The sequence below is a fragment of the Eptatretus burgeri genome, chromosome 11 (assembly GCF_056783735.1).
Source record: "Eptatretus burgeri isolate ZD-2024b chromosome 11, Ebu_testis_v1, whole genome shotgun sequence".
Taxonomy (NCBI): domain Eukaryota; kingdom Metazoa; phylum Chordata; class Myxini; order Myxiniformes; family Myxinidae; genus Eptatretus; species Eptatretus burgeri.
The window spans coordinates 56,731,330-56,759,080 of record NC_140971.1 but is presented as its reverse complement, the minus strand read 5'-3'; the positions used below and the strand labels follow the sequence as shown (position 1 = coordinate 56,759,080).

The 27,751-nt window shown below is 43.9% G+C and overlaps 2 protein-coding genes and 1 pseudogene across 2 annotated transcripts in view; 1 reads left to right on the top strand and 2 right to left on the bottom strand.

The window, feature by feature from the left end:
• The window catches only part of LOC147017130 (unconventional myosin-If-like), a 335,840-nt gene that overhangs the window by 187,219 nt on the left and 120,870 nt on the right, over positions 1-27,751 (bottom strand). The window lies entirely within an intron of this gene.
• The window catches only part of LOC147017131 (uncharacterized), a 184,087-nt gene that overhangs the window by 68,252 nt on the left and 88,084 nt on the right, over positions 1-27,751 (top strand). The gene's annotated exons all lie outside the window — the stretch shown is intronic.
• LOC147017138 (uncharacterized) lies at positions 20,956-22,369 on the bottom strand (annotated as a pseudogene).

Here is a 27,751-nt window from a genome sequence, read left to right as displayed (position 1 = left end):
ACACGTTCTGACCTTTTGGCATCATGTGAAGCAAGAGGGATGTGTAAAAGACCCAGACTTCCAGATGTACAAATCCATTTCACATCTACAGTGTCCTTGTGTCCAGTTACTTATTTAATGGCCTAATTAATACCACCTCTTGTCGGGTTGGCTGGGGAAAGTTTTTGATTCTCTCACAAACTGGCTTGGCAAGCCGAAGGTTTGACTGAGATGATTTGGAGAGGAATTTGTAAGCTGTTTGGGTTGATGGGGCTGACACCAATTCTTCACAAAATACATCATGCGATCTTTGAAATCTTCCAACACGTAATGCTGACAGACGGGTCCTCTGGCTTGATGACCTTCCAATATATGGCACACACTTTGATCCCTCACCCCACATGTGAAACTCCAAGATTGCATTTTATAGATGGGTCAAAATGTGAACCCAGGTTAAACGGCTCAATGGCAGGTGTGCACACTTCAAAGCTATTTTGGTGGCACACAGCACACATGTATTGTGCGATGTACGGTGCATTGGTAAACATTCCAGTGTTTCAGAGAAACTAACTGTGAAATGTCGAGTCGTGCCTTTGTGTCTTTTACAAATGTAAATTGGTTCTTCAAGTTGATTTTAGAAATTATTTTTTAAAATGAGCACTGCTCAACAGAGTTTTCATTCACGTGCTGGTGCTGGGCCAAGTGGATGCCGGCTTCTTGGATCTCTTGTCATTCCTGCAGGAATAAATGGACAATGGTGAAAGTATAAAGATATGAAAACATAGATCGTATCTGGCTGTAAAACATGATCACTGCAAGACAGACACATGGTTGAAACTTCTTGCATGTATTACGGAAATCGTTCTTTTTGTGATGACCCGTGCAGAGGTTTCCACAAACCATAACAATCCAATATCACATTTCAAGTGTTCATGTTTGCAAAAAGGAGATTCAAACACAAGGATTATCGTCATCATTATGTATCATTATGACAAATAAACTGCACAGAAAAGAGATGTGCACACTCTGCCCCTACCCGTCCTCCCTATGTTTCTGCAGGGTGCTCGCAGTCTGCCAATAACCCCCTTCTGGTGACATTCCCAAAATCCAGACACATCTCCACTAATTCCTTCCTCTTTTTTTTTTTTAACCCCACCTGTGGAACCAACTTCCTCAGTCTCCTCAATGTTATTCTTCCAGGCCTTCAAGATGACTATTCACAACCATCTCAGACCATCACCCATCCACAGGCATGATCTTTTCTACCCCCCATTAACCCTCCCCATGCCAATGTCTTTCCGTGTTCCCAGTTTTTACTTCCACTTCTGTGATTAAGAGGTTTTTTTGGGGGTTTTTTTGTCTACCTTGTTGAGGCTCGTATGAGAGCTAAAATGAGAGTTGGTGGCTGTTTCAGACTTCTGCACCTCCTGTGTCCTCCTTCCTCCTTCCCTTACTCTCATTCTTCCTGACATCCCTTATCCCTCCTCGTCTCCCTCTATTTTGTTGCTAAATGCCACGTTTGCATGTTCCCCTCCACCATACGGTATTCAGAGCGAATCATGGTTCCAGAGTCATCAGGTGACTCTTGAATCCAATGCTGTGACAGTTACCTCCCTTGGATGAAGCTCATGACTCAAACCATTGTCTCATGGAAAGCAATAGTCTCACATACCTTTCAGAATCTGTTTTCTGGCTTCAATATCCGCAAAAATTTCCTTGCTTTTTTCCAATTCCGACTCGAGATAGTGCTGTATCTCTTCAGCTTCAGGTCAGGTCAGGTATGGGAGCATGTGCCAGAACAGCGCGTCGCTGCGTCCACTTTCCGCCGGTACTCCAGGGGCCTCCGTCTGGCCATCCCCCAGGCAGATGCCAGGCCCATCCCCATCTCCTTGAGATGATGGTCAACCTGCTGCAACCATGAGGCACGTGGTCGGCCCACTGGCCTCCTCCACTCATGAGACTCCCTCGCTGAGAGAATCTGGTGAGCAGGATCAGCGTCAGGAAAACGAGCCACATGTCCATACAGCCGCAGCTGACGCTCACGGACTATGCAGGTAACAAATCTCATCCGAGTCTCTCTCAGCAACCGCTCGTTGGACACAAAATCCGACCAGCGATAGCCAAGGATTCTCCGAAGACACCTGGTACCAAAGGAATTAAGTCTCCGTCTCAGATCCTTGGTCAAAGTCCAAGTCTCGCACCCATAGAGCAAGACTGGAAGTACCAAGGACCTGAAGACTCGGACTTTCGTCCTCCCGCACAGGTACCGGCAGCGCCACACCCCATGATCCAGTGAATCCATGACTCCCCAGGCCCGACCCAGACGTCTATTGACCTCCGGCTCACAACCTGCGGAGACATGAATATCACTGCCAAGGTAAGTGAATCTATCCACGACCTCAACATCCTCACCACAAACAGACACAGACAGGACAGCAGCATCCAAGATGTCACCGAAAGCCTGGATCTTTGTTTTGACCCAAGAAATCCGTAATCCCAACGGCTCCGACTCCTCATTCAGCACCTCGAGGGCCCCCAAGAGGATGTCTAAAGTCTCCGCAAAGATGACTGCATCATCTGCAAAATCAAGGTCTGAGATCTTGACATTGCCAAACGATGCACCGCAACTTGATCTCTCCGACATCCTCCCAAAAATCCAGTCCATACAAGTGCTGAAAAGTGTGGGGGCAAGTACACACCCCTGACGAACTCCAGTAACAACTGGAAATAAGTCAGAGATGGTACCACCACACTTCACAGCACTCTCAGTACCAGAGTAGAGTTCAGACATCAGATCGATCAGTTTTGGTGGCACCCCACGAAGACCAAGAATCCTCCAGAGGACATCCCGATTCACTGAATCGAACGCTTTACAGAGATCAACATAGGCTGCAAGCAGCCCCTGCCGAAACTCTCGTCTGCGTTCGGTGAGGACACGAAGTGCAAGGATACGGTCAATCGTTGACCTCTTTGGTGTAAAGCCTGACTGCTCTGGACGCTGGTGCTCAAGCAGATGGTGGCGAACCCTATCAAGAATTATCCGAGCAAAGACCTTGCCCGGCACTGAGAGCAGCGTCACCCCTCGGTAGTTGTTGCAGTCTTGGCGATCACCCTTCCCTTTCCAGAGAGGGACAACAAGGCCCCTCTTCCAGTCAGTTGGGATGATGCCTGTGTTCCAGGCAGAGCACAAAACTGCATGCAACGACGCGAGTGCAGCATTTCCACCAGCCTTGAGAAGTTCGGCATGGATGCCACAGATCCCTGGAGCTTTGCCCCGTTTCAACTGGTTCACCGCAGCCCGTGTTTCCACAAGCGATGGTGGACCACAGTTGATTCGAGGGTCAGCAACAGGGATTGTAACACCCTTGACGTCCAACTCGACAGCTGGGGGATCAGCCTGGTACAACCGCTCAAAGTAACCGGCCCAGCGGGCCTTCACTTCAGACTCCTCTGTCAAGAGCCTACCACTCTCTGCTCGAACTGCAGTGCTCCGAGGGATGGGCTTGGATGAACGTAATGCGCGAATTCCCCTGTAAGCGGGACGAGAATCACCTGTCCACAGGTGATGCTCTACCCCTCACAGATTCCTCGCACATAGGCCTCCTTGTCCACCCTCAGTGCACGTACAGTTTTACGCCTCAGCTCCCTGAACAGCTCAGCTCTGCCATTCAGCCTGGCCCTGCGACTCTGGTCAATGGTATCCAGTGTCCCTTGAGAGACAAAATTCTTCTTTGCCCTGCGGTGAACTCCAAGGCATCCACCGGCAACATCAAGGACGGTGGTCTTGAAGGTGCTCCACAACTCTTCAGGACCCCCAAAGCACCCAGACCCCCCAAGTGTCCACTCAGCCTGTTCGCAAACTCCTCAGCTACTCTCTCATCCCTGAGCTTGGCAACATCCAGCCTAGGCTGGGATGGTACCATTCTCCAGGATTTAAGGTGCAGCTTTAGAGTTGCCACAACAAGCCTGTGGTCAGTATTGAGGAACTGAGCACTCCGGTAGACCCTGCAGTTCTGGATCATCCTCCAACGACCGTCAATGAGGACATGGTCAATCTCCTTTGCCACACCGCCAGCGTTGGAATACCAAGTCCAGCGATGAGCTTGCGGGCGCTGAAACCATGAACCAGCCACCCTAAGTCCATGACTTCTTGCAAAGTCAAGGAACTTAGTGCTATTCTGGTTCATAGTTCCTGACCCATGGGGACCAACACACACCTCATAACCATCCCTATCAGTTCCAGTCGATGCATTGAAATCCCCCAAGACTAGAAGTGTATCTCGTCTGGGGCACTGATCAACCACAGACTCGAGTGTGGCGTAGAATGTGTCCTTCACGGTAAGATCACTCGCCTCAGTCGGAGCATAAATAGAGACCAGGGAAATGACACCTAAGGAGTGACGAATCCTTAATCTCATAATACGCTCGTTGACCGGTGTTACCTCAATTATCATTGGGGTCAGCTTATTGGACACAGCTACAGCAACTCCTTGGGTATGGTAACCATCAGAGCGACCAGACCAATAGTAGGTGTAACCACCCACCATTATCTCGCCGCAATCCGGTCTCCGAACCTCAGAGAGAGCTGCAATCCCGATGTCCAAACGCTTGAGCTCAGATGATAACAGAGACAGGTGATCATCCTCTCTTAGGGATAGGACATTCCAGGCACCCACCCGAAGGGACCGCCTCAGGTTAACCCAAGGAGCCCGCCGTCTGGTGGACGACACCTCAGCACCACTCCGACACACTCTCCCGCAATCTGACCCAGGGATGTTACCCCGTGGTTTCCCTCCTATCAAAGATTGGGGGTCCCGAAGGCTTTGCCCCAATCCCATCATCCGGTGAGCTGCCCTGCGAAGGGAAGCTGCACAGGAGGTACTCCCACGGAGTGGGTTTTCAGATTTTTTTGAGTTTTTGCGTTTTGCGGAATGAAGCGTTTTACGGTGGCTGGAGTGCAAATCCTGCCACCAACCTCCTAATAAGAAGTAACCCAACTGCAGGAGGACGTCCGCAGACACAGTTGGGCACTAGATATGCTTCAGCTTCAGCAATCTGTAATAGCAGTTTCTCGTGGAGACGTCTGCAACAATGGAGAGCGACGTGTTATCACGAGAGAATGAACGTTCCTTATTGATGTCTGTTTTGTATAGTGTCTTTTCCACGAACTGATAGTGTCTTTTCCACGAACCATCACAATCCAATATCACATTTCAAGTGTTCATGTTTGCAAAAAGGAGATTCAAACACAAGGATTATCGTCATCATAATGTATCATTATCACAAACAAACTGCACAGAAAAGAGATGTGTGTGCAGAACTTGATCGAGTGCAGTTCTCTTGCTCCAATAATAAATGCAGTGTGGTGCACACTCACCGCTTGGGACATCTTGCTTTTGTTTGCAAAACGAAAACCTTTTCAAGTGTTTATCCTCCGATTCGAAAATTATTGAGTTCCATTTTCTGAATTCTGAATTCACTCCTTTCAAAAACGGTGTTGTCTGACAATTCTTTCAGCTCATCTGCAAGAGAGTAATTTCACATCACATTGTCCTCTGTTTTTTCTACTTTTGGCCCCAGATCATTGTGTCATCACTTTGACTCGGCCATAACAATCCAATATCACATTTCAAATGTCCGTGTTTGCAAAAGTAGAGTCAAACACAAGAAGGATCATCATCATCATCATCGTGATGTGTCGTTGTCACAGACAAACTGCACAGGAATGAGATGTGTGTGCAGAATTTAAACGAGTGCAGTTCTCTGGAAGCAATAATAAATGCAGTGTTGCACACGCTCAACGCTTGGAATAGAACGCCAAAACAGCTGCAATACTTGCTGCTTCCAGCTCCATTGCTGTTGGAGAGTTATTTCAAACATGGCGCACCTCCATCCTCCTGTGCAAAATGGTGTTCAGAGTGAATTACGGTTCCAGAGTCACAAGGAGACCCTTGAACAAATGCTGTTCTAGTGACCTCTCTGAGACAAAGCTCATGACTTAATCCACTGTCCCCTGGAATGGAAGAGTCTCACATACCTTTCAAAATCTTTTCTCTGCTCGCTAAATCCTCAGTGATGGCGACTTCTTTTTCCAAGTCAGACTCAAGATCGTGCAGCGTTTCCTCAGCTCGATCCTGCTGGAGTTGTCGTTTCTCTTGGAAACATCTGCATCCATGGATCGTACCAACCATGTTATCACAAGGGAATGAACGTTGCTTATTGATGTTGATGTCTGTTTTTAACAAGGTGATGACCAAGAGAACCCTAATCAGAACACCGAAGGCAAATTTGTCTCTTCATGGTGTCGATAAACTGTAGTTCATGAGATGATTGATGTTGTGTTCAATTTGTCGTTCTGTGTTTTATATTGCAATTATACACACACGTTCTGACCTTTTGGCATCATGTGAAGCAAGAGGGATGTGTAAAAGACCCAGACTTCCAGATGTACAAATCCATTTCACATCTACAGTGTCCTTGTGTCCAGTTACTTATTTAATGGCCAAATTAATACCACCTCTTGTCGGGTTGGCTGGGGAAAGTTTTTGATTCTCTCACAAACTGGCTTGGCAAGCCGAAGGTTTGACTGAGATGATTTGGAGAGGAATTTGTAAGCTGTTTGGGTTGATGGGGCTGACACCAATTCTTCACAAAATACATCATGCGATCTTTGAAATCTTCCAACACGTAATGCTGACAGACGGGTCCTCTGGCTTGATGACCTTCCAATATATGGCACACACTTTGATCCCTCACCCCACATGTGAAACTCCAAGATTGCATTTTATAGATGGGTCAAAATGTGAACCCAGGTTAAACGGCTCAATGGCAGGTGTGCACACTTCAAAGCTATTTTGGTGGCACACAGCACACATGTATTGTGCGATGTACGGTGCATTGGTAAACATTCCAGTGTTACAGAGAAACTAACTGTGAAATGTCGAGTCGTGCCTTTGTGTCTTTTACAAATGTAAATTGGTTCTTCAAGTTGATTTTAGAAATTATTTTTTAAAATGAGCACTGCTCAACAGAGTTTTCATTCACGTGCTGGTGCTGGGCCAAGTGGATGCCGGCTTCTTGGATCTCTTGTCATTCCTGCAGGAATAAATGGACAATGGTGAAAGTATAAAGATATGAAAACATAGATCGTATCTGGCTGTAAAACATGATCACTGCAAGACAGACACATGGTTGAAACTTCTTGCATGTATTACGGAAATCGTTCTTTTTGTGATGACCCGTGCAGAGGTTTCCACAAACCATAACAATCCAATATCACATTTCAAGTGTTCATGTTTGCAAAAAGGAGATTCAAACACAAGGATTATCGTCATCATAATGTATCATTATGACAAATAAACTGCACAGAAAAGAGATGTGCACACTCTGCCCCTACCCGTCCTCCCTATGTTTCTGCAGGGTGCTCGCAGTCTGCCAATAACCCCTTCTGGTGACATTCCCAAAATCCAGACACATCTCCACTAATTCCTTCCTCTTTTTTTTTTTTAACCCCACCTGTGGAACCAACTTCCTCAGTCTCCTCAATGTTATTCTTCCAGGCCTTCAAGATGACTATTCACAACCATCTCAGACCATCACCCATCCACAGGCATGATCTTTTCTACCCCCATTAACCCTCCCCATGCCAATGTCTTTCCGTGTTCCCAGTTTTTACTTCCACTTCTGTGATTAAGAGGTTTTTTTGGGGGTTTTTTTGTCTACCTTGTTGAGGCTCGTATGAGAGCTAAAATGAGAGTTGGTGGCTGTTTCAGACTTCTGCACCTCCTGTGTCCTCCTTCCTCCTTCCCTTACTCTCATTCTTCCTGACATCCCTTATCCCTCCTCGTCTCCCTCTATTTTGTTGCTAAATGCCACGTTTGCATGTTCCCCCACCGCCTCTTCCTACTGTTATTTTTGTTCTGTGTTGCTCTTTCGACCCCTTGAGGGTAAAACCCTCAAGACACAAACCCAGTAGACCTAGACACCCTTCAGACACTTTCGACCCCTTTGAAAATTCTCTGGGAGGCTCGACTCTGTATACAAAAATCGAATAAGAATAATAACAATATGCGTACCTTAATAACTATGATCAGTGATGCCGGGGCTCAACCTCCCCCCCCCCTCCCACACCCCCTTGCTTTGATCAGACATGTGACCCATGATGTCATTGGTATCAAACTTGTTTTGTTCATGGGTAGTAATATTAATAATCTGACCAAAATCTGACCAAAAAAATCCAGAATTGCTTGGTCCACGAGAAATCATCACCCCTTCTCCTCCTATCTGAACGTCTTTAATAGATAGGCCCTTGTACTTTTGGAATGTGTACTATCTGATAAAATAAACTGCACATGAATGAACATGGGTGTGCAAAAATTAAATAAGCACAGTTCTCTGGAAGCAATCATGAATGCAGTGCGGTGCACACTCACCACTGGTACGTCTCTGTTTTGTTTTTCTTCTCACTGATTGATCTATTGATTTGCTCCTTCTGAAGTCTTATCTCTGACAATTGAAGAAAGGTATTCAATTCTTTTTTCATTTCACCTACAAGAGAGGAATTTCACATCACATTGTCCTGTCTTTTCTATTTCAGGCCCGAGAACAAAGCCCTCACTGTGACCAGGCCATAACAATCCAGAATCACATTTCAAATGTCCATCTTTGCAAAAGGAGAGTCAAACACAAAAATTCTTGTGATTATTATCATCATCATGTACCATGACCGATGCAGAACGTTGTTGTTGCTGAAGCAGTTCCGAGGCGAGAATCCTGGTCAGGTCGTCACTTCGACTCAGAAAGTCAGGGCCAGGGAACCAATGAGCAATTTGCAGGAACTTGGCCATGGTCCCAGCGATAGCTTGGTGTTTCAAATTAATTATTAAATTTTCCACATTTGATTTCCTTTTCGGAGGCTTCGAAGCAAGCTGTCCATTGTTCATAAAGTCTTCGACAAATATTGTGGGAAGTATGTATGGAATGGAGAGTCCATGACCCTTGCATTGTCAAAATACTATCCTAATCCTGTAGTAGTTCAACCCTAATGTATGTTTTTTTTTTCCCCATCTGAGGTTTCCCACGAGGCCACGACTCAAAGGCAATTCAATCAGGGCTTATATGGCGTGGGCAGTTCTCCAATCTGTTCGAAAAACCTTTCCAGTGGATTTATACCAGCAATGTGCAGTGGGGTGCAGAGTGCAGACACACTGCTGGGCATATCAAAACTAATGACTCAAGAGACCTCAAAATAATACAAGTTATTCAAATGACTCATTATAGAAGTTTCTCGATAGAGAATTTTTGACGCTTGAGCACATGAGATTATTGTTGGTGTTGTCCACATTGAGCACGTGTGTGAAACTGGATAACTTGGCCAAAACGTACAAAAAAAAGAAGTACAGGTATATAATACATCATATTAAAAATATCTGCAGAACAGGTACACTTGCTTTAGACACACAATGAGGTGTCCATCCCAAACCTAAGGAAACAAAGCATTGACAGGGACCTTGAGCAGTTCAGTCCATCTGCTGTTTACCAACGGATTCAAGGGAGCCTCAGGACATTCGACCCAATCACTTGATTCTCACAGGATAAAGGAGGACTTCCAATACATTACAACATACAAATCAGCTCCAATACTTGCTGTTTTCGCTCCAATGCTGTTTACAAGTCATTTGACAAACGGCACCCTCCACCATACGGTATTCAGAGCGAATCATGGTTCCAGAGTCATCAGGTGACTCTTGAATCCAATGCTGTGACAGTTACCTCCCTTGGATGAAGCTCATGACTCAAACCATTGTCTCATGGACAGCAATAGTCTCACATACCTTTCAGAATCTGTTTTCTGGCTTCAATATCCGCAAAAGTTTCCTTGCTTTTTTCCAATTCCGACTCGAGATAGTGCTGTATCTCTTCAGCTTCAGCAATCTGTCATAGCAGTTTCTCGTGGAGACGTCTGCAACAATGGAGAGCGACGTGTTATCACGAGAGAATGAACGTTCCTTATTGATGTCTGTTTTGTATAGTGTCTTTTCCACGAACTGATAGTGTCTTTTCCACGAACCATCACAATCCAATATCACATTTCAAGTGTTCATGTTTGCAAAAAGGAGATTCAAACACAAGGATTATCGTCATCATAATGTATCATTATCACAAACAAACTGCACAGAAAAGAGATGTGTGTGCAGAATTTGATCGAGTGCGGTTCTCTTGCTCCAATAATAAATGCAGTGTGGTGCACACTCACCGCTTGGGACATCTTGCTTTTGTTTGCAAAACGAAAACCTTTTCAAGTGTTTATCCTCCGATTCGAAAATTATTGAGTTCCATTTTCTGAATTCTGAATTCACTCCTTTCAAAAACGGTGTTGTCTGACAATTCTTTCAGCTCATCTGCAAGAGAGTAATTTCACATCACATTGTCCTCTGTTTTTTCTACTTTTGGCCCCAGATCATTGTGTCATCACTTTGACTCGGCCATAACAATCCAATATCACATTTCAAATGTCCATGTTTGCAAAAGTAGAGTCAAACACAAGAAGGATCATCATCATCATCATCGTGATGTGTCGTTGTCACAGACAAACTGCACAGGAATGAGATGTGTGTGCAGAATTTAAACGAGTGCAGTTCTCTGGAAGCAATAATAAATGCAGTGTTGCACACGCTCAACGCTTGGAATAGAACGCCAAAACAGCTGCAATACTTGCTGCTTCCAGCTCCATTGCTGTTGGAGAGTTATTTCAAACATGGCGCACCTCCATCCTCCTGTGCAAAATGGTGTTCAGAGTGAATTACGATTCCACAGTCACAAGGAGACCCTTGAACAAATGCTGTTCTAGTGACCTCTCTGAGACAAAGCTCATGACTTAATCCACTGTCCCCTGGAATGGAAGAGTCTCACATACCTTTCAAAATCTTTTCTCTGCTCGCTAAATCCTCAGTGATGGCGACTTCTTTTTCCAAGTCAGACTCAAGATCGTGCAGCGTTTCCTCAGCTCGATCCTGCTGGAGTTGTCGTTTCTCTTGGAAACATCTGCATCCATGGATCGTACCAACCATGTTATCACAAGGGAATGAACGTTGCTTATTGATGTTGATGTCTGTTTTTAACAAGGTGATGACCAAGAGAACCCTAATCAGAACACCGAAGGCAAATTTGTCTCTTCATGGTGTCGATAAACTGTAGTTCATGAGATGATTGATGTTGTGTTCAATTTGTCGTTCTGTGTTTTATATTGCAATTATACACACACGTTCTGACCTTTTGGCATCATGTGAAGCAAGAGGGATGTGTAAAAGACCCAGACTTCCAGATGTACAAATCCATTTCACATCTACAGTGTCCTTGTGTCCAGTTACTTATTTAATGGCCAAATTAATACCACCTCTTGTCGGGTTGGCTGGGGAAAGTTTTTGATTCTCTCACAAACTGGCTTGGCAAGCCGAAGGTTTGACTGAGATGATTTGGAGAGGAATTTGTAAGCTGTTTGGGTTGATGGGGCTGACACCAATTCTTCACAAAATACATCATGCGATCTTTGAAATCTTCCAACACGTAATGCTGACAGACGGGTCCTCTGGCTTGATGACCTTCCAATATATGGCACACACTTTGATCCCTCACCCCACATGTGAAACTCCAAGATTGCATTTTATAGATGGGTCAAAATGTGAACCCAGGTTAAACGGCTCAATGGCAGGTGTGCACACTTCAAAGCTATTTTGGTGGCACACAGCACACATGTATTGTGCGATGTACGGTGCATTGGTAAACATTCCAGTGTTACAGAGAAACTAACTGTGAAATGTCGAGTCGTGCCTTTGTGTCTTTTACAAATGTAAATTGGTTCTTCAAGTTGATTTTAGAAATTATTTTTTAAAATGAGCACTGCTCAACAGAGTTTTCATTCACGTGCTGGTGCTGGGCCAAGTGGATGCCGGCTTCTTGGATCTCTTGTCATTCCTGCAGGAATAAATGGACAATGGTGAAAGTATAAAGATATGAAAGACATAGATCGTATCTGGCTGTAAAACATGATCACTGCAAGACAGACACATGGTTGAAACTTCTTGCATGTATTACGGAAATCGTTCTTTTTGTGATGACCCGTGCAGAGGTTTCCACAAACCATAACAATCCAATATCACATTTCAAGTGTTCATGTTTGCAAAAAGGAGATTCAAACACAAGGATTATCGTCATCATAATGTATCATTATGACAAATAAACTGCACAGAAAAGAGATGTGCACACTCTGCCCCTACCCGTCCTCCCTATGTTTCTGCAGGGTGCTCGCAGTCTGCCAATAACCCCTTCTTGTGACAATCCCAAAATCCAGACACATCTCCACTAATTCCTTCCTCTTTTTTTTTTTAACCCCACCTGTGGAACCAACTTCCTCAGTCTCCTCAATGTTATTCTTCCAGGCCTTCAAGATGACTATTCACAACCATCTCAGACCATCACCCATCCACAGGCATGATCTTTTCTACCCCCATTAACCCTCCCCATGCCAATGTCTTTCCGTGTTCCCAGTTTTTACTTCCACTTCTGTGATTAAGAGGTTTTTTTGGGGGTTTTTTTGTCTACCTTGTTGAGGCTCGTATGAGAGCTAAAATGAGAGTTGGTGGCTGTTTCAGACTTCTGCACCTCCTGTGTCCTCCTTCCTCCTTCCCTTACTCTCATTCTTCCTGACATCCCTTATCCCTCCTAGTCTCCCTCTATTTTGTTGCTAAATGCCACGTTTGCATGTTCCCCCACCGCCTCTTCCTACTGTTATTTTTGTTCTGTGTTGCTCTTTCGACCCCTTGAGGGTAAAACCCTCAAGACACAAACCCAGTTGACCTAGACACCCTTCAGACACTTTCGACCCCTTTGAAAATTCTCTGGGAGGCTCGACTCTGTATACAAAAATCGAATAAGAATAATAACAATATGCGTACCTTAATAACTATGAGCAGTGATGCCGGGGCTCAACCTCCCCCCCCCTCCCACACCCCCTTGCTTTGATCAGACATGTGACCCATGATGTCATTGGTATCAAACTTGTTTTGTTCATGGGTAGTAATATTAATAATCTGACCAAAATCTGACCAAAAAAATCCAGAATTGCTTGGTCCACGAGAAATCATCACCCCTTCTCCTCCTATCTGAACGTCTTTAATAGATAGGCCCTTGTACTTTTGGAATGTGTACTATCTGATAAAATAAACTGCACATGAATGAACATGGGTGTGCAAAAATTAAATAAGCACAGTTCTCTGGAAGCAATCATGAATGCAGTGCGGTGCACACTCACCACTGGTACGTCTCTGTTTTGTTTTTCTTCTCACTGATTGATCTATTGATTTGCTCCTTCTGAAGTCTTATCTCTGACAATTGAAGAAAGGTATTCAATTCTTTTTTCATTCCACCTACAAGAGAGGAATTTCACATCACATTGTCCTGTCTTTTCTATTTCAGGCCCGAGAACAAAGCCCTCACTGTGACCAGGCCATAACAATCCAGAATCACATTTCAAATGTCCATCTTTGCAAAAGGAGAGTCAAACACAAAAATTCTTGTGATTATTATCATCATCATGTACCATGACCGATGCAGAGCGTTGTTGTTGCTGAAGCAGTTCCGAGGCGAGAATCCTGGTCAGGTCGTCACTTCGACTCAGAAAGTCAGGGTCAGGGAACCAATGAGCAATTTGCAGGAACTTGGCCATAGTCCCAGCGATAGCTTGGTGTTTCAAATTAATTATTAAATTTTCCACATTTGATTTCCTTTTCGGAGGCTTCGAAGCAAGCTGTCCATTGTTCATAAAGTCTTCGACAAATATTGTGGGAAGTATGTATGGAATGGAGAGTCCATGACCCTTGCATTGTCAAAATACTATCCTAATCCTGTAGTAGTTCAACCCTAATGTATGTTTTTTTTTTCCCCATCTGAGGTTTCCCACGAGGCCACGACTCAAAGGCAATTCAATCAGGGCTTATCTGGCGTGGGCAGTTCTCCAATCTGTTCGAAAAACTTTTCCAGTGGATTTATAGCAGCAATGTGCAGTGGGGTGCAGAGTGCAGACACACTGCTGGGCATATCAAAACTAATGACTCAAGAGACCTCAAAATAATACAAGTTATTCAAATGACTCATTATAGAAGTTTCTCGATAGAGAATTTTTGACGCTTGAGCACATGAGATTATTGTTGGTGTTGTCCACATTGAGCACAAGTGTGTGAAACTGGATAACTTGGCCAAAACGTACAAAAAAAAGAAGTACAGTTATATAATACATCATATTAAAAATATCTGCAGAACAGGTACACTTGCTTTAGACACACAGTGAGGTGTCCATCCCAAACCTAAGGAAACAAAGCATTGACAGGGACCTTGAGCAGTTCAGTCCATCTGCTGTTTACCAACGGATTCAAGCGACCCTCAGGACATTCGACCCAATCACTTGATTCTCACAGGATAAAGGAGGACTTCCAATACATTACAACATACAAATCAGCTCCAATACTTGCTGTTTTCGCTCCAATGCTGTTTACAAGTCATTTGACAAACGGCACCCTCCACCATACGGTATTCAGAGCGAATCATGGTTCCAGAGTCATCAGGTGACTCTTGAATCCAATGCTGTGACAGTTACCTCCCTTGGATGAAGCTCATGACTCAAACCATTGTCTCATGGAAAGCAATAGTCTCACATACCTTTCAGAATCTGTTTTCTGGCTTCAATATCCGCAAAAATTTCCTTGCTTTTTTCCAATTCCGACTCGAGATAGTGCTGTATCTCTTCAGCTTCAGCAATCTGTCATAGCAGTTTCTCGTGGAGACGTCTGCAACAATGGAGAGCGACGTGTTATCACGAGAGAATGAACGTTCCTTATTGATGTCTGTTTTGTATAGTGTCTTTTCCACGAACTGATAGTGTCTTTTCCACGAACCATCACAATCCAATATCACATTTCAAGTGTTCATGTTTGCAAAAAGGAGATTCAAACACAAGGATTATCGTCATCATAATGTATCATTATCACAAACAAACTGCACAGAAAAGAGATGTGTGTGCAGAATTTGATCGAGTGCGGTTCTCTTGCTCCAATAATAAATGCAGTGTGGTGCACACTCACCGCTTGGGACATCTTGCTTTTGTTTGCAAAACGAAAACCTTTTCAAGTGTTTATCCTCCGATTCGAAAATTATTGAGTTCCATTTTCTGAATTCTGAATTCACTCCTTTCAAAAACGGTGTTGTCTGACAATTCTTTCAGCTCATCTGCAAGAGAGTAATTTCACATCACATTGTCTTCTGTTTTTTCTACTTTTGGCCCCAGATCATTGTGTCATCACTTTGACTCGGCCATAACAATCCAATATCACATTTCAAATGTCCATGTTTGCAAAAGTAGAGTCAAACACAAGAAGGATCATCATCATCATCATCGTGATGTGTCGTTGTCACAGACAAACTGCACAGGAATTCGATGTCTGTGCAGAATTTAAACGAGTGCAGTTCTCTGGAAGCAATAATAAATGCGGTGTTGCACACGCTCAACGCTTGGAATAGAACGCCAAAACAGCTGCAATACTTGCTGCTTCCAGCTCCATTGCTGTTGGAGAGTTATTTCAAACATGGCGCACCTCCATCCTCCTGTGCAAAATGGTGTTCAGAGTGAATTACGGTTCCACAGTCACAAGGAGACCCTTGAACAAATGCTGTTCTAGTGAACTCTCTGAGACAAAGCTCATGACTTAATCCACTGTCCCCTGGAAAGGAAGAGTCTCACATACCTTTCAAAATCTTTTCTCTGCTCGCTAAATCCTCAGTGATGGCGACTTCTTTTTCCAAGTCAGACTCAAGATCGTGCAGCGTTTCCTCAGCTCGATCCTGCTGGAGTTGTCGTTTCTCTTGGAAACATCTGCATCCATGGATCGTACCAACCATGTTATCACAAGGGAATGAACGTTGCTTATTGATGTTGATGTCTGTTTTTAACAAGGTGATGACGAAGAGAACCCTAATCAGAACACCGAAGACAAATTTGTCTGTTCATGGTGTCGATAAACTGTAGTTCATGAGATGATTGATGTTGTGTTTAATTTGTCGTTCTGTGTTTTATATTGCAATTATACACACACACTCTGACCTTTTGGCATCATGTGAAGCAAGAGGGATGTGTAAAAGACCCAGACTTCCAGATGTACAAATCCATTTCACATTTACAGTGTCCTTGTGTCCAGTTACTTATTTAATGGCCTAATTAATACCACCTCTTGTCGGGTTGGCTGGGGAAAGTTTTTGATTCTCTCACAAACTGGCTTGGCAAGCCGAAGGTTTGACTGAGATGATTTGGAGAGGAATTTGTAAACTGTTTGGGTTGATGGGGCTGACACCAATTCTTCACAAAATACATCATGCGATCTTTGAAATCTTCCAACACGTAATGCTGACAGACGGGTCCTCTGGCTTGATGACCTTCTAATATATGGCACACACTTTGATCCCTCACCCCACATGTGAAACTCCAAGATTGCATATTATAGATGGGTCAACATGTGATCCCAGGTTAAACGGCTGAATGGCAGGTGTGCACACTTCAAAGCTATTTTGGTGTCACACAGCACACATGTATTGTGCGATGTACGGTGCATTCGTAAACATTCCAGTGTTATGGAAAAAACTTCCTGTGAAATGTCGAGTTGTGCCTTTGTGTTTTTAACAAATGTAAATTGGTTCTTCAGGTTGATTTTAGAAATTATTTTTAAAAATGAGCACTGCTCAACAGAGTTTTCATTCACGTGCTGGTGCTGGGCCAAGTGGATGCCGGCATCTTGGATCTCTTGTCATTCCTGCAGGAATAAATGAGACAATGGTGAAAGTATAAAGATATGAAAAACATAGATCGTATCTGGCTGTAAAACATTATCACTGCAAGACAGCCACATGGTTGAAACTTCTTGCGTGTATTACGGAAATCGTTCTTTTTTGATGACCCGTGCAGAGGTTTCCACGAACCATCACAATCCAATATCACATTTCAAGTGTTCATGTTTGCAAAAAGGAGATTCAAACACAAGGATTATCGTCATCATAATGTATCATTATCACAAACAAACTGCACAGAAAAGAGATGTGTGTGCAGAATTTGATTGAGTGCGGTTCTCTTGCTCCAATAATAAATGCAGTGTGGTGCACACTCACCGCTTGGGACATCTTGCTTTTGTTTGCAAAACGAAAACCTTTTCAAGTGTTTATCCTCCGATTCGAAAATTATTGAGTTCCATTTTCTGAATTCTTAATTCACTCCTTTCAAAAACGGTGTGCTCTGACCATTCTTTCAGCTCATCTGCAAGAGAGTAATTTCATATGACATTGTCCTGTTTTTTTCTATTTTGGGCCCGAGATCACTGTCATCACTTTGACTCGGCCATAACAATCCGATATCACATTTCAAATGTTCATGTTTGCAAAAAGGAGATTCAACACAAGGATTATCATCATCATGATGAATCATTATCACAAACAAACTGCACAGGAATGAGATGTGTGTGCAGAATTTGAACGAGTGCAGTTCTCTGGAAGCAACAATAAATGCAGTGTGGTTCACACTCACCACTTGGGACATCTTGGTTTTGTTCATAGAACGAAAACCTTTTCAAGTCTTTATCCTCCGATTCGAAAATTATTGAGTTCCATTTTCTGAATTCTGAATTCACTCCTTTCAAAAATGGTGTTCTGTGACAATTCTTTCAGCTCATCTTCAAGAGAGTAATTTCACATCACATTTTCCTGTTTTTTTCTACTTTGGGCCCTCGATCATTGTGGCATCCCTTTGACTCGGCCATAACAATCCAATATTACATTTCAAATGTTCATGTTTGGAAAAGGAGAGTCAAACACAAGAAGGATTATCATCATCATCATCATCATGATGTGTCATTGTCACAGACAAACTGCACAGGAATTAAGATGTGTGTGCAGAATTTAAACGAGTGCAGTTCTCTGGAAGCAATAATAAATGCAGTGTTGTACACGCTCAACGCTTGGAATTGAACACCAAAGCAGCTGCAATACTTGCTGCTTCCATCTCCATTGCTCTTGGAGAGTTATTTCATACATGGCGCACCTTCATCCTTCTGTGCAAAATGGTGTTCAGAGTGAATTACTGTTCCACACTCACAAGGAGACCCTTGAACAAATGCTGTTCCAGTGACCTCTCTGAGCCAAAGCTCATGACTTAATCCACTGTCCCCTGGAAAGGAAGAGTCTCACATACCTTTCAAAATCTTTCCTCTGCTTGCTAAATCTTCATAGTCCATGGGCTGGGGTGGTTTCTGTGTGACTTCTATGTGCCCTAAGTTTCTCTTCATATTATTGAAGTAGACCATGTGGGACATCAAAAAAGTGAGGGTGGACATCTGGGAGCCTGGTCGGATTTGAGAAAATGATGTCACAATATCAAGTTTTTGCGTTCATGAAGCGACCAAAAATTTGGGGTCGGGGAAACTAAAATGCTTATAACACCACAACCATACATGATATAACTGCAAACTACCATTCAAAATATTTGTTTTTATTCACTCTACATGTGACAATATGTAATTATCTGATTATTCTGCAAATTTGCTGTCCAGAGGTCAAAAGGTCATGGAAATCGTGGGTTGCTTAAAATCTGACCCACCATAAGAAAAATGTGAGTTACAGGCTGCCTGTACTACTTAAGAATGTTTGCTGGTTGTCAGAGGTTGCCAAGACATATCTCTATCACATGATCTGCATTGTATAAGGATTAACCCTTTTGTAACGTAAACATCAACTTTGATAAATGGTGCTATTTCAGAAAAGCTGATTTTCCTTTGCAGCGGAAGACACATGCCACAAAATAAAGTAATCGAACACATTTTCATCAGTATGAATATAATCTATCACCAACTTCTTATTTCTTTAAGCCTAAATATCACTTAATTTGCTAATTTCTTACAATATTCCCATCTCGTTAACCCACTAAGTCCTAAAACAACCACCTGTAGAGGGGGGGGGGGGTTCGGAACATCCTTAGTCCATTCAACAAAAATAAACTGCTGAATTTGCTCAGTTTTAGTAATAGTCTAGGTTTTTATATCCAAATGAAGGTATACTGCTGACTGTCGTCACTATTCCAAATCATGCCAATTTGATAATGGGAGAAGGAATACATGTGGATGCCAGGAGTATATTTCCACGCAGCTGTAAGTGTCACATATGAGTTCTGTTCGGTTTTAGATACAACCAGCTGGATTTTTACAGCAAACATTCTCGTCTCCCATACCTTGGCACTTGCAGAACTGGCAACAAGGCAGGTCACTCTTTCGACATGCACATCTCTCTGTCGCACATTTCAAGCAAGTACAGTGCACATCATATTCATCAGGAATGCATCTGATGGCCTTATCTGGATGGAGAAGTTCATCTTCCTCTTCAAATCCGTATAGGAGAGGATTCAATTCAGTCGTATTTGCAGAGAGTATTGATGTCATCACATATGTAGCATAATATGCCCTTAGAATATGGGCCTTTATGGCAAGGCTTGTAGGTGGCAACTTCTCGAGTGGGGTTTTGCTGTGGTGATAATTATGATCCCTGAGTTCATCCATTGTTGTGCAGGTAGTTCCATTCTTTAGGACTTTCACTAGATATGATTCTGCTCTCTCAACTTCATCGTCAGAAGGTCCATTTTGGCTACAACCAATTCCTTGAAGGTAGTCTACTGGGTTTGCTGGAAAAGAAACTTAACAGCGGTTCAGGAATCTTTATATTCTACCAAGCAGTTTTCAACTCATTCATATCGCAAAACCGATCCTGAAGATCAAAGTCATACTCTAAAAGACACTGTCTTATGCTTTCTGCACACTGCCGGATAGGGTCATTAGCGCAAATTGTCTCAGCCAAATGCTGGACATTGGCATCTTTGCCAAAAAACATCACAGACTTATTTGCCTCTTTAGGCACAGAGAATCTAATTCTATCTCCAAAGTGATTAAATAAGAGTACATTTACTTCCTTGTTTGTTACTCTTTTACATGACGTAATTTCACGGTTCACACAGTCTCTTACAAAGCTTAGTTCATAACCAAAGCCTTGATTTATCCCAATCTCTCTGTCCTTCACTACTTGTTCCCATGCTTGTTGCTTGTGAGTCACAGGTTTTTCTGTTTGTCCTTTCTCAAATATACGCTCATATTTCAGCCAATAACTTTTAATACACAAATTGTGGCAATATAAGTCGGCACCAAATACTGCACGAACACTTTGTATGTCACAAGTACGAGTGTAAACATCATCCTGAAAGCTTACGGTTGCCTCCAAGAATTTACTGGCCCTGTCGCACTCTGATATGTGGTATTTCTGATGCACCCCATGGTGCTTCTTGTATCTACAGATGACGCATGATAACTCCCTCATGTCCGGTACATTGGAAGGTCCAGGTCTCGGCAAGATGCTTGAGCGAGAGCGGCGTGTTGATGCCTCACGCCTGACTTCTTCACTGCCACTAGAAGTGGAGGCGGAAGCTTTACTGATATTTTCCAACGATTTTTTGTGAGTGTAAGCTTTGTAACACAGATTGTCCATATGATAGACAAATTCTTCCTCTTCAAGGGTGCGAAGTCTTTTGGCAACATGGTCATTTCGTTCTGCAGCAGCCTCACGTATTCGTTTCCGCCCATGTTCAGTTGGGTGGTCCTTATTCCTCAACTTCGGATTTTCTAAGCTCCAACCCCCGGGATTCATTGGAATAGTCGAGAAAACTCTCCTGGTGAACTTTTTTTTTTCCAATCGGACAACATTTACCCCTCCCTCATCGACCTTGAAGTTTCACCCTGAGGAATAAAAACAACAATCCTTGAAAAAAATTTTCTGTGCCATTTATTCCCAAAATGTTAGCTTATAACACACGACATAAAGTATTTTATAAATGGATACCTCATTAAACGGTTAAATGTATTAAACTATAACAAAAATCTTAAGCAAAATGTCCCACAAGGCTCCTTGGCCCATCTGACTTTGTGCTCCTGCTCCTGCTGGGCCCCCACACCAGCAGCCACGGTCTTCTTTCTGGAGTCCGGGAACTCTGCGCGATGACGAGAGACAACTTGGAGGAGAAATTGCAGTTGCTCATCATCCTGAGTTAGCATTCGGTTGTATTCCTGGATGAGGGCAACTCCTCGCTCCGCGTTGTCATTGATGACCGCTATCCCCTGCACGAAGGCCGCCGCTGTCCGGAAGTCTTCCCGCTGCAGCCAGGTTGCGGGAATGGCGTCGAGGAAGCCGTCTTCCAGGCGCAGCTTCTGGAAGAACCGTCGCGTGTTGGTTTATGCCATGTCTTGCAGTTGGAGTCCTGAGACGTCTTGGCTGGGCAGCTTTGGGCGCTTCGCTGGAGATTCATCTCCTACCGTGGTGTGAAGTGAGATGAGTACTTGCCTCTTCTCCTCCACCGTGACCAGGGGGGTCAAAGAGCGCCAGAGCGACAACCTCCTCCGAGAGGTACCACAGGTGCCCTTGCAGCTTGGTCAGAGCTGCCTTGCCTCACGTCCCGGTTGACATCCATGTAGGTCGTCAAATCCTTCAGCAGTTGCAGATTGTGTCGAGGGGCAGCTGCGGCCTCCGAAGCCAGTGGTCCAGGCTTTCGCGTACAGGCGACTGACGAAGACGGCGATTTCCCGCAGGCCCTTCTCCTCCCTCGCTGTGAGCTTGAATTGGCTCCGGAACATCCACACCTTCAGTGCGTAGATGGCTTTGGACATCCACCTTGCGTGGTGCATGGGTCCGGGGGCTAGGAACCTTACTCCTCGTGGGGGAACCTGGACGAGGAAGATCACAATCAATTCCAGCAGTTCCCGGTAGTCGTCCTGAAGGCCCTTGTGGTTGATGAGGGTGCTCTGGAACCAGTCCTTGTCCACATGGTCCAGCAGAGGATGCACATGGGGGTGGGAATCACCGGACTCGAACTGACTCCGGTCGATGAACTTCCAGTGACCTTGGAAGCACTTGAACATGATCACTGTTGGACCTGACGTGGGGCCGATGACCGTCGTGAAAGCCGCAGCAAGGAGCAGCTCAAGGACATGATGGCGGCACGCGAAGTACAGGAGATCTTTCTTGAGCTGCTGTTCGATCAGGATACAAGCCCCGTTCTTCAGGCCAGTGTTGGAGGATGTCGTGTCAAACGACATCCCACTGATGCGTTGAGTAAAGTCCCAGTCTTCGAGTGCCCGACAACTGCTTTGGCCGTCTCAGAGCCCGTTCCGTTCGGCAGCTTGGGGACGTTGAGGAGCTGCACCGTTCCATTGCCTGAGACCAGAATGGGAAGTCGATTGAAGGTCTCCTTGGTCGTAAGGTCTTGTATCAATTTCCCATCCCAATGAACAATGAGCGTGCAGCCCCCCCCCCACCCCCCCGTAGCTCCTCCTTGAGTGCCACACGAGCATCCGTCCGGTGTTGCCGCCGGATTGAGCTGCGGTTGATGTTCATCTCGAGACGTCATGGCCGAACGAGTGGGCTGCCGCCGACAGGACATAGACTGCTCCCCAGTCGGTAATTTTGGTCCTGTCCAGAGCCGCTGCCACACTTGGCGTGATCACGTTTGTCGTAACCCTCCTGGGGCGCTTTGGAGGTCTCGCTTCTCCGTCTCTGCTCCCCTCCTGACTGGTCTCATCTGCAGAGGTGGACGACGATTCAAATTCCACTTGGATCATGGACGTGCTGGCTTAATCCTCCGCGCGCTGCCTCTGTCACTCCTGCTACTCACGGCGTTGAGCGGCGCGGGCCTCCATCCATGGCAGCTAACCGTGTGTCGACAGATCCCAGCTTTCCATGGCGACCGGGTTCACGCTGAGCTAGCAGAAATGCCTTATCCTCCTCATTCGTGAGGACGTCCAGGGCATTGGCGGCGGCGACATCGAAGAGATTCTTTGTCCGCTTCTTGAAAGGTTCCTCACGCACCGCTTGAGAGCCAGCTCGCGCCTTGTTCCGCTTGACGTTTCCAAACTCCTTATGGAGTTTTTCAATCTTTGCCAGGATGGTGTCCTGTCGCTGTAGTGGGATCCTGGCTTTCAACCAGAGCTCAATGACAATTTTCATGACATTGTTGGCCGCTCCCGCACAGAATTCCTGTCGACCTCGATTCGGTATATCAACAGTCCCAGCACTTCTTCTTCCGAGGGAAGTTGAGACCCGGCAATGATTTCCAATGGAGCAATGAAGTAGCGACGGTTCGCTGCTGCCATGCTTGATAGATTGATGACTCAACCAGAAAAAAAAATTGTTAGGGGGGCGGTGAGAAGAACGAGTAATACACATTACACAAACACACAGATCGACGTATCACATCAAAAGAGACGATTGGACATTACAGGAGCGTTTTAAAGTTCAGCACAGGTCGATACGTCGTCGTTCTAATGTCAGCCGCCCCGAGAAACTAAGGCTAAACTTCAAGGTCGATGAGGGAGAGGTAAATTTTGTTGGAATTTGAAATAAAAACACCAGAAGAGTTTTCTCGACTATTCCAACAAATTCCGGGGGTTGGAGCTTAAAATAAACAAATTCGAAAATTTACCCCCTAACGAAGGACCACCCTGATGTTCAGTGCTTGTGGGTTTTTTTTCTTTCGAAGATTGGCAAATGATGCATTTATCAAGATCAAGGTATTCACTGTCTCCAGCTCCACCAACCAAGCTGACACCAGTGTTCTGCATCTCATCTGAAACAAACCAGAAGGGCATTTCATGAACATGGGTGATGGCAGCATCATTGTAAGTCATAACACACCTGAAAGGCATACATAATCTGACATCTTGGCAGGATAAATCAACTTTCAGCCCTCTGAAAGCTGTCTGGTGATAAACATGCTATTGGGATAATGAAGATCGGACAGACGTTTAGTAAGTCTTGCGTTGGGCAGGTGGCGTTACTGCTCAACCATTTGCTGGCCTGTTTACATTCCTGTACTTGATGGGGTATGCATGTGTGCACTGGTGTGCAGTGAAGGCTGATTATACCACTGATTTTGTTTAAGCCTTTATGTAGATAAAAAACACCTACCACAAGTAGTCTATGCGTTAAATCATGGAACTGTCAAATTGAAGATTGTAATGTTGATTCAATTTTTACTTTCACTTTCACCCATGAGGAAATGCACTTATACAGTGCTGCCACTAAGCTGTCAATACTAGAATCAGTGGTAGTGCCCTCAAACAGAACCACGTGGAACTACTCTATTGTGGGAATCCAAAGAAGCCTTAAATGACTGGAGATAATGAGAACTGACTGGAAATAGAGGACTCAACCGCTGCCCATTTTAAAACAACTGAAATAAAAGGGTTAAATGGTTCATCGGTGTCAGAAATAGCAAGAAGTCATTTCCTCTGGGTCTTCTGCTGATAGGTACAGCAACAATCTAAAAGAGGTTTCAAAACAATCACCAACCTGTATGGTATGAATAATGTACACTTAGACGATGGAAAAACTGGAATTTCTGACATGTCTGAAATAGCACCATTTATCAAAGTTGATGTTTTCGTTACAAAAGGGTTAATTCTTATACACTGCATATCATGTGATAGAGATATGTCTTGGCAACCTCTGACAGCCAGCAAACATTCTCAAGTAGTACAGGCAGCCTGTAACTCACATTTTTCTTCCAGTGAGTCAGATTTTAAGCAACCCCCGATTTCCATGACCTTTTGACCTCTGGACAGCAAATTTGCATAATAATCAGATAATTACATATTGTCACATGTAGAGTGAATAAAAACAAATATTTTGAATGGTAGTTTGCAGTTATATCATGTATGGTAGTGGCGTTATAAGCATTTGAGTTTCCCCAAATTTTTGGTCGCCTCATGAATGCAAAAGCTTGATATTTTGACGTCATTTTCTCAAATCTGACCAGGCTCCCAGATGTCCTCCCTCACTTTTTTGATGTCCCACATGGTCTACTTCAATAATATGAAGAGAAACTGAAGGCACATAAAAGTCACACAGAAATCACCTCAGCCCATGGACTATGAGTGATGGTGACTTCTTTTTCCAAGTCAGACTCAAGATCGTGCAGCGTTTCCTCAGCTCGAGCCTCCTGGAGTTGTCGTTTCTCTTGGAAACATCTGCATCCATGGATCGCACCATGTTATCACAAGGGAATGAACGTTGCTTATTGATGTTGATGTCTGTTTTTAACAAGGTGATGACCGAGAGAACCCTAATCAGAACACCGAAGGCAAATTTGTCTGTTCATGGTGTCGATAAACTGCAGTTCATGAGATGATTGATGTTGTGTTCGATTTGTCGTTCTGTGTTTTATATTGCAATTATACACACACGCTCTGACCTTTTGGCCTCATGTGAAGCAAGAGGGATGTGCAAAAGACCCAGACTTCCAGATGTACAAATCGATTTCACATCTGCAGTGTCCTTGTGTCCAGTTACTTATTTAATGGCCTAATTAATTCCACCTCTTGTGGGGTTGGCTGGGGAAAGTTTTTGATTCTCTCACAAACTGGCTTGGCAAGCCGAAAGTTTGACTGCGATGATTTGGAGAGGAATTTGTAAACTGTTTGGGTTGATGGGGATGACACCAATTCTTTACAAAAAAAATCATGAGATCTTTGAAATCTTCCAACAACTAATGCTGGCAGACGGGTCCTCTGGCTTGATGACCTTCCAATATATGGCACACACTTTGATCCCTCACCCCACATGTGAAACTCCAAGATTGCATTTTATAGATGGGTCAACATGTGAACCCAGGTTAAACGGCTCAATGGCAGGTGTGCATACTTCAAAGCTATTTTGGTGGCACACAGCACACATGTATTGTGCGATGTACGGTTCATTGGTAAACATTCCAATGTAATGGAGAAACTTACTGTGAAATGTCGAGTCGTGCCTTTGTGTTTTTAACAAATGTAAATTGGTTCTTCAGGTTGATTTAAGAAATTCTTTTTAAAAATGAGCACTGCTCAAGAGAGTTTTCATTCACGTGCTGGTGCTGGGGCCAAGTGGATGCTGGCATCTTGGATCTGTTGCCATTCCTGCAGGAATAAATGAGACAGTGGTGAAAGGATAAAGATATTATAAACATACATCGTATCTGGCTGTAAAACATGATCACTGCAAGACAGACACATGGTTGAAACTCCTTGCGTGTATTACGGAAATCCTTCTTTTTGTGATGACCCGTGCAGAGGTTTCTGCGAACCATAACAATCCAATATCAATTTTCAAGTGTTCATGTTTGCAAAAAGGAGATTGAAACACAAGGATTATCATCATCATAATGTATCACTGTCACAAATATACTGCACAGGAATGAGATGTGTGTGCAGAATTTGATCGAGTGCAGTTCTCTGGCAGCAATAATAAATGCAGTGTGGTGCACACTCACTGCTTGGGACATCTTGCTTTTGTTTGCAAAATGAAAACCTTTTCAAGTGTTTATCTTCTGATTCAGAAAATTATTGAGTTCCATTTTCTGAATTCTTAATTCACTCCTTTCAAAAATGGTGTTCTCTGACAATTCTTTCAGCTCATCTGCAAGAGAGTAATTTCGCATCACATTGTCCTGTTTTTTTTCTACTTTGGGCCCGAGATCATTGTGGCATCACTTTGACTCGGCCATAACAATCCATTATTACATTTCAAATGTTCATGTTTGCAAAAGGAGAGTCAAACACAAGCAGGATTATCATCATCATCATCATCATCATCATCATCATCATTATCATCATCATGTGACATTGTCACAGACAAACTGCACAGGAATGAGATGTGTGTGCAGAATTTAAACGAGTGCAGTTCTCTGGAAGCAATAATAAATGCAGTGCAGTGCACGCGCTCAACGCTTGGAATAGAATACCAAAGCAGCTGCAATACTTGCTGCTTACAGCTCCATTGCTCTTGGAGAGTTATTTCATACATGGCGCACATCCATCCTCCTGTGCAAAATGGTGTTCAGTGTGAATTACTGTTTCACAGTCACAAGGAGACCTTTCACAGTCACACAATTCGTCGTTTCTCTTGGAAACATCTGCATCCATGGATCGCACCATGTTATCACAAGGGAATGAACGTTGCTTATTGAAGTTGATGTCTGTTTTTAAGAAGGTGATGGCCAAGAGAACCCTAATCAGAACACCTGAGGCAAATTTGTCTGTTCATGGTATCGATAACCTGCCGTTCATGAGATTATTGATGTTGTGTTCGATTTATAGTTCTGTGCATTATCTTGCAATTATACACACACTGTCTGACCTTTTGGTGTCATGTGAAGCAAGAGGGATGTGCAAAAGACCCACACTTCTATATGTACAAATTCATTTCACATATACAGTGTCCTTGTGTGCAGTTACTTATTTAATGGCCTAATTAATACCACCTCTTAAGTGGGATTTGCTGTGGTCAGTTTTGATTCCTTCAGAATCTGGCCTGGCATGCCTTAAGTTCGACTGAGATGATTTGGCATGGAATTTGTAACCTGTTTGAGGTGCTGGTAAATACTTTCCTTGTCTTTTTAAAAGACACCATGGGATCATTAATCTATCTATAATTCCAGCAATGTGTGTGTATGCGTGTGTGCGTGTGTTTGTCTGTGTTTGTCTGTGGCCGCTGTTTCTCAACAACCACTGGTCCGATGTAATTGAAACTTGCAGGGTATATTGCTGAGGACCTGAGTATGTGCCTTTCCAAGGTTTGATATTAATCGGACAAACGCTTCCCAAGTTATGGCCATTTATTT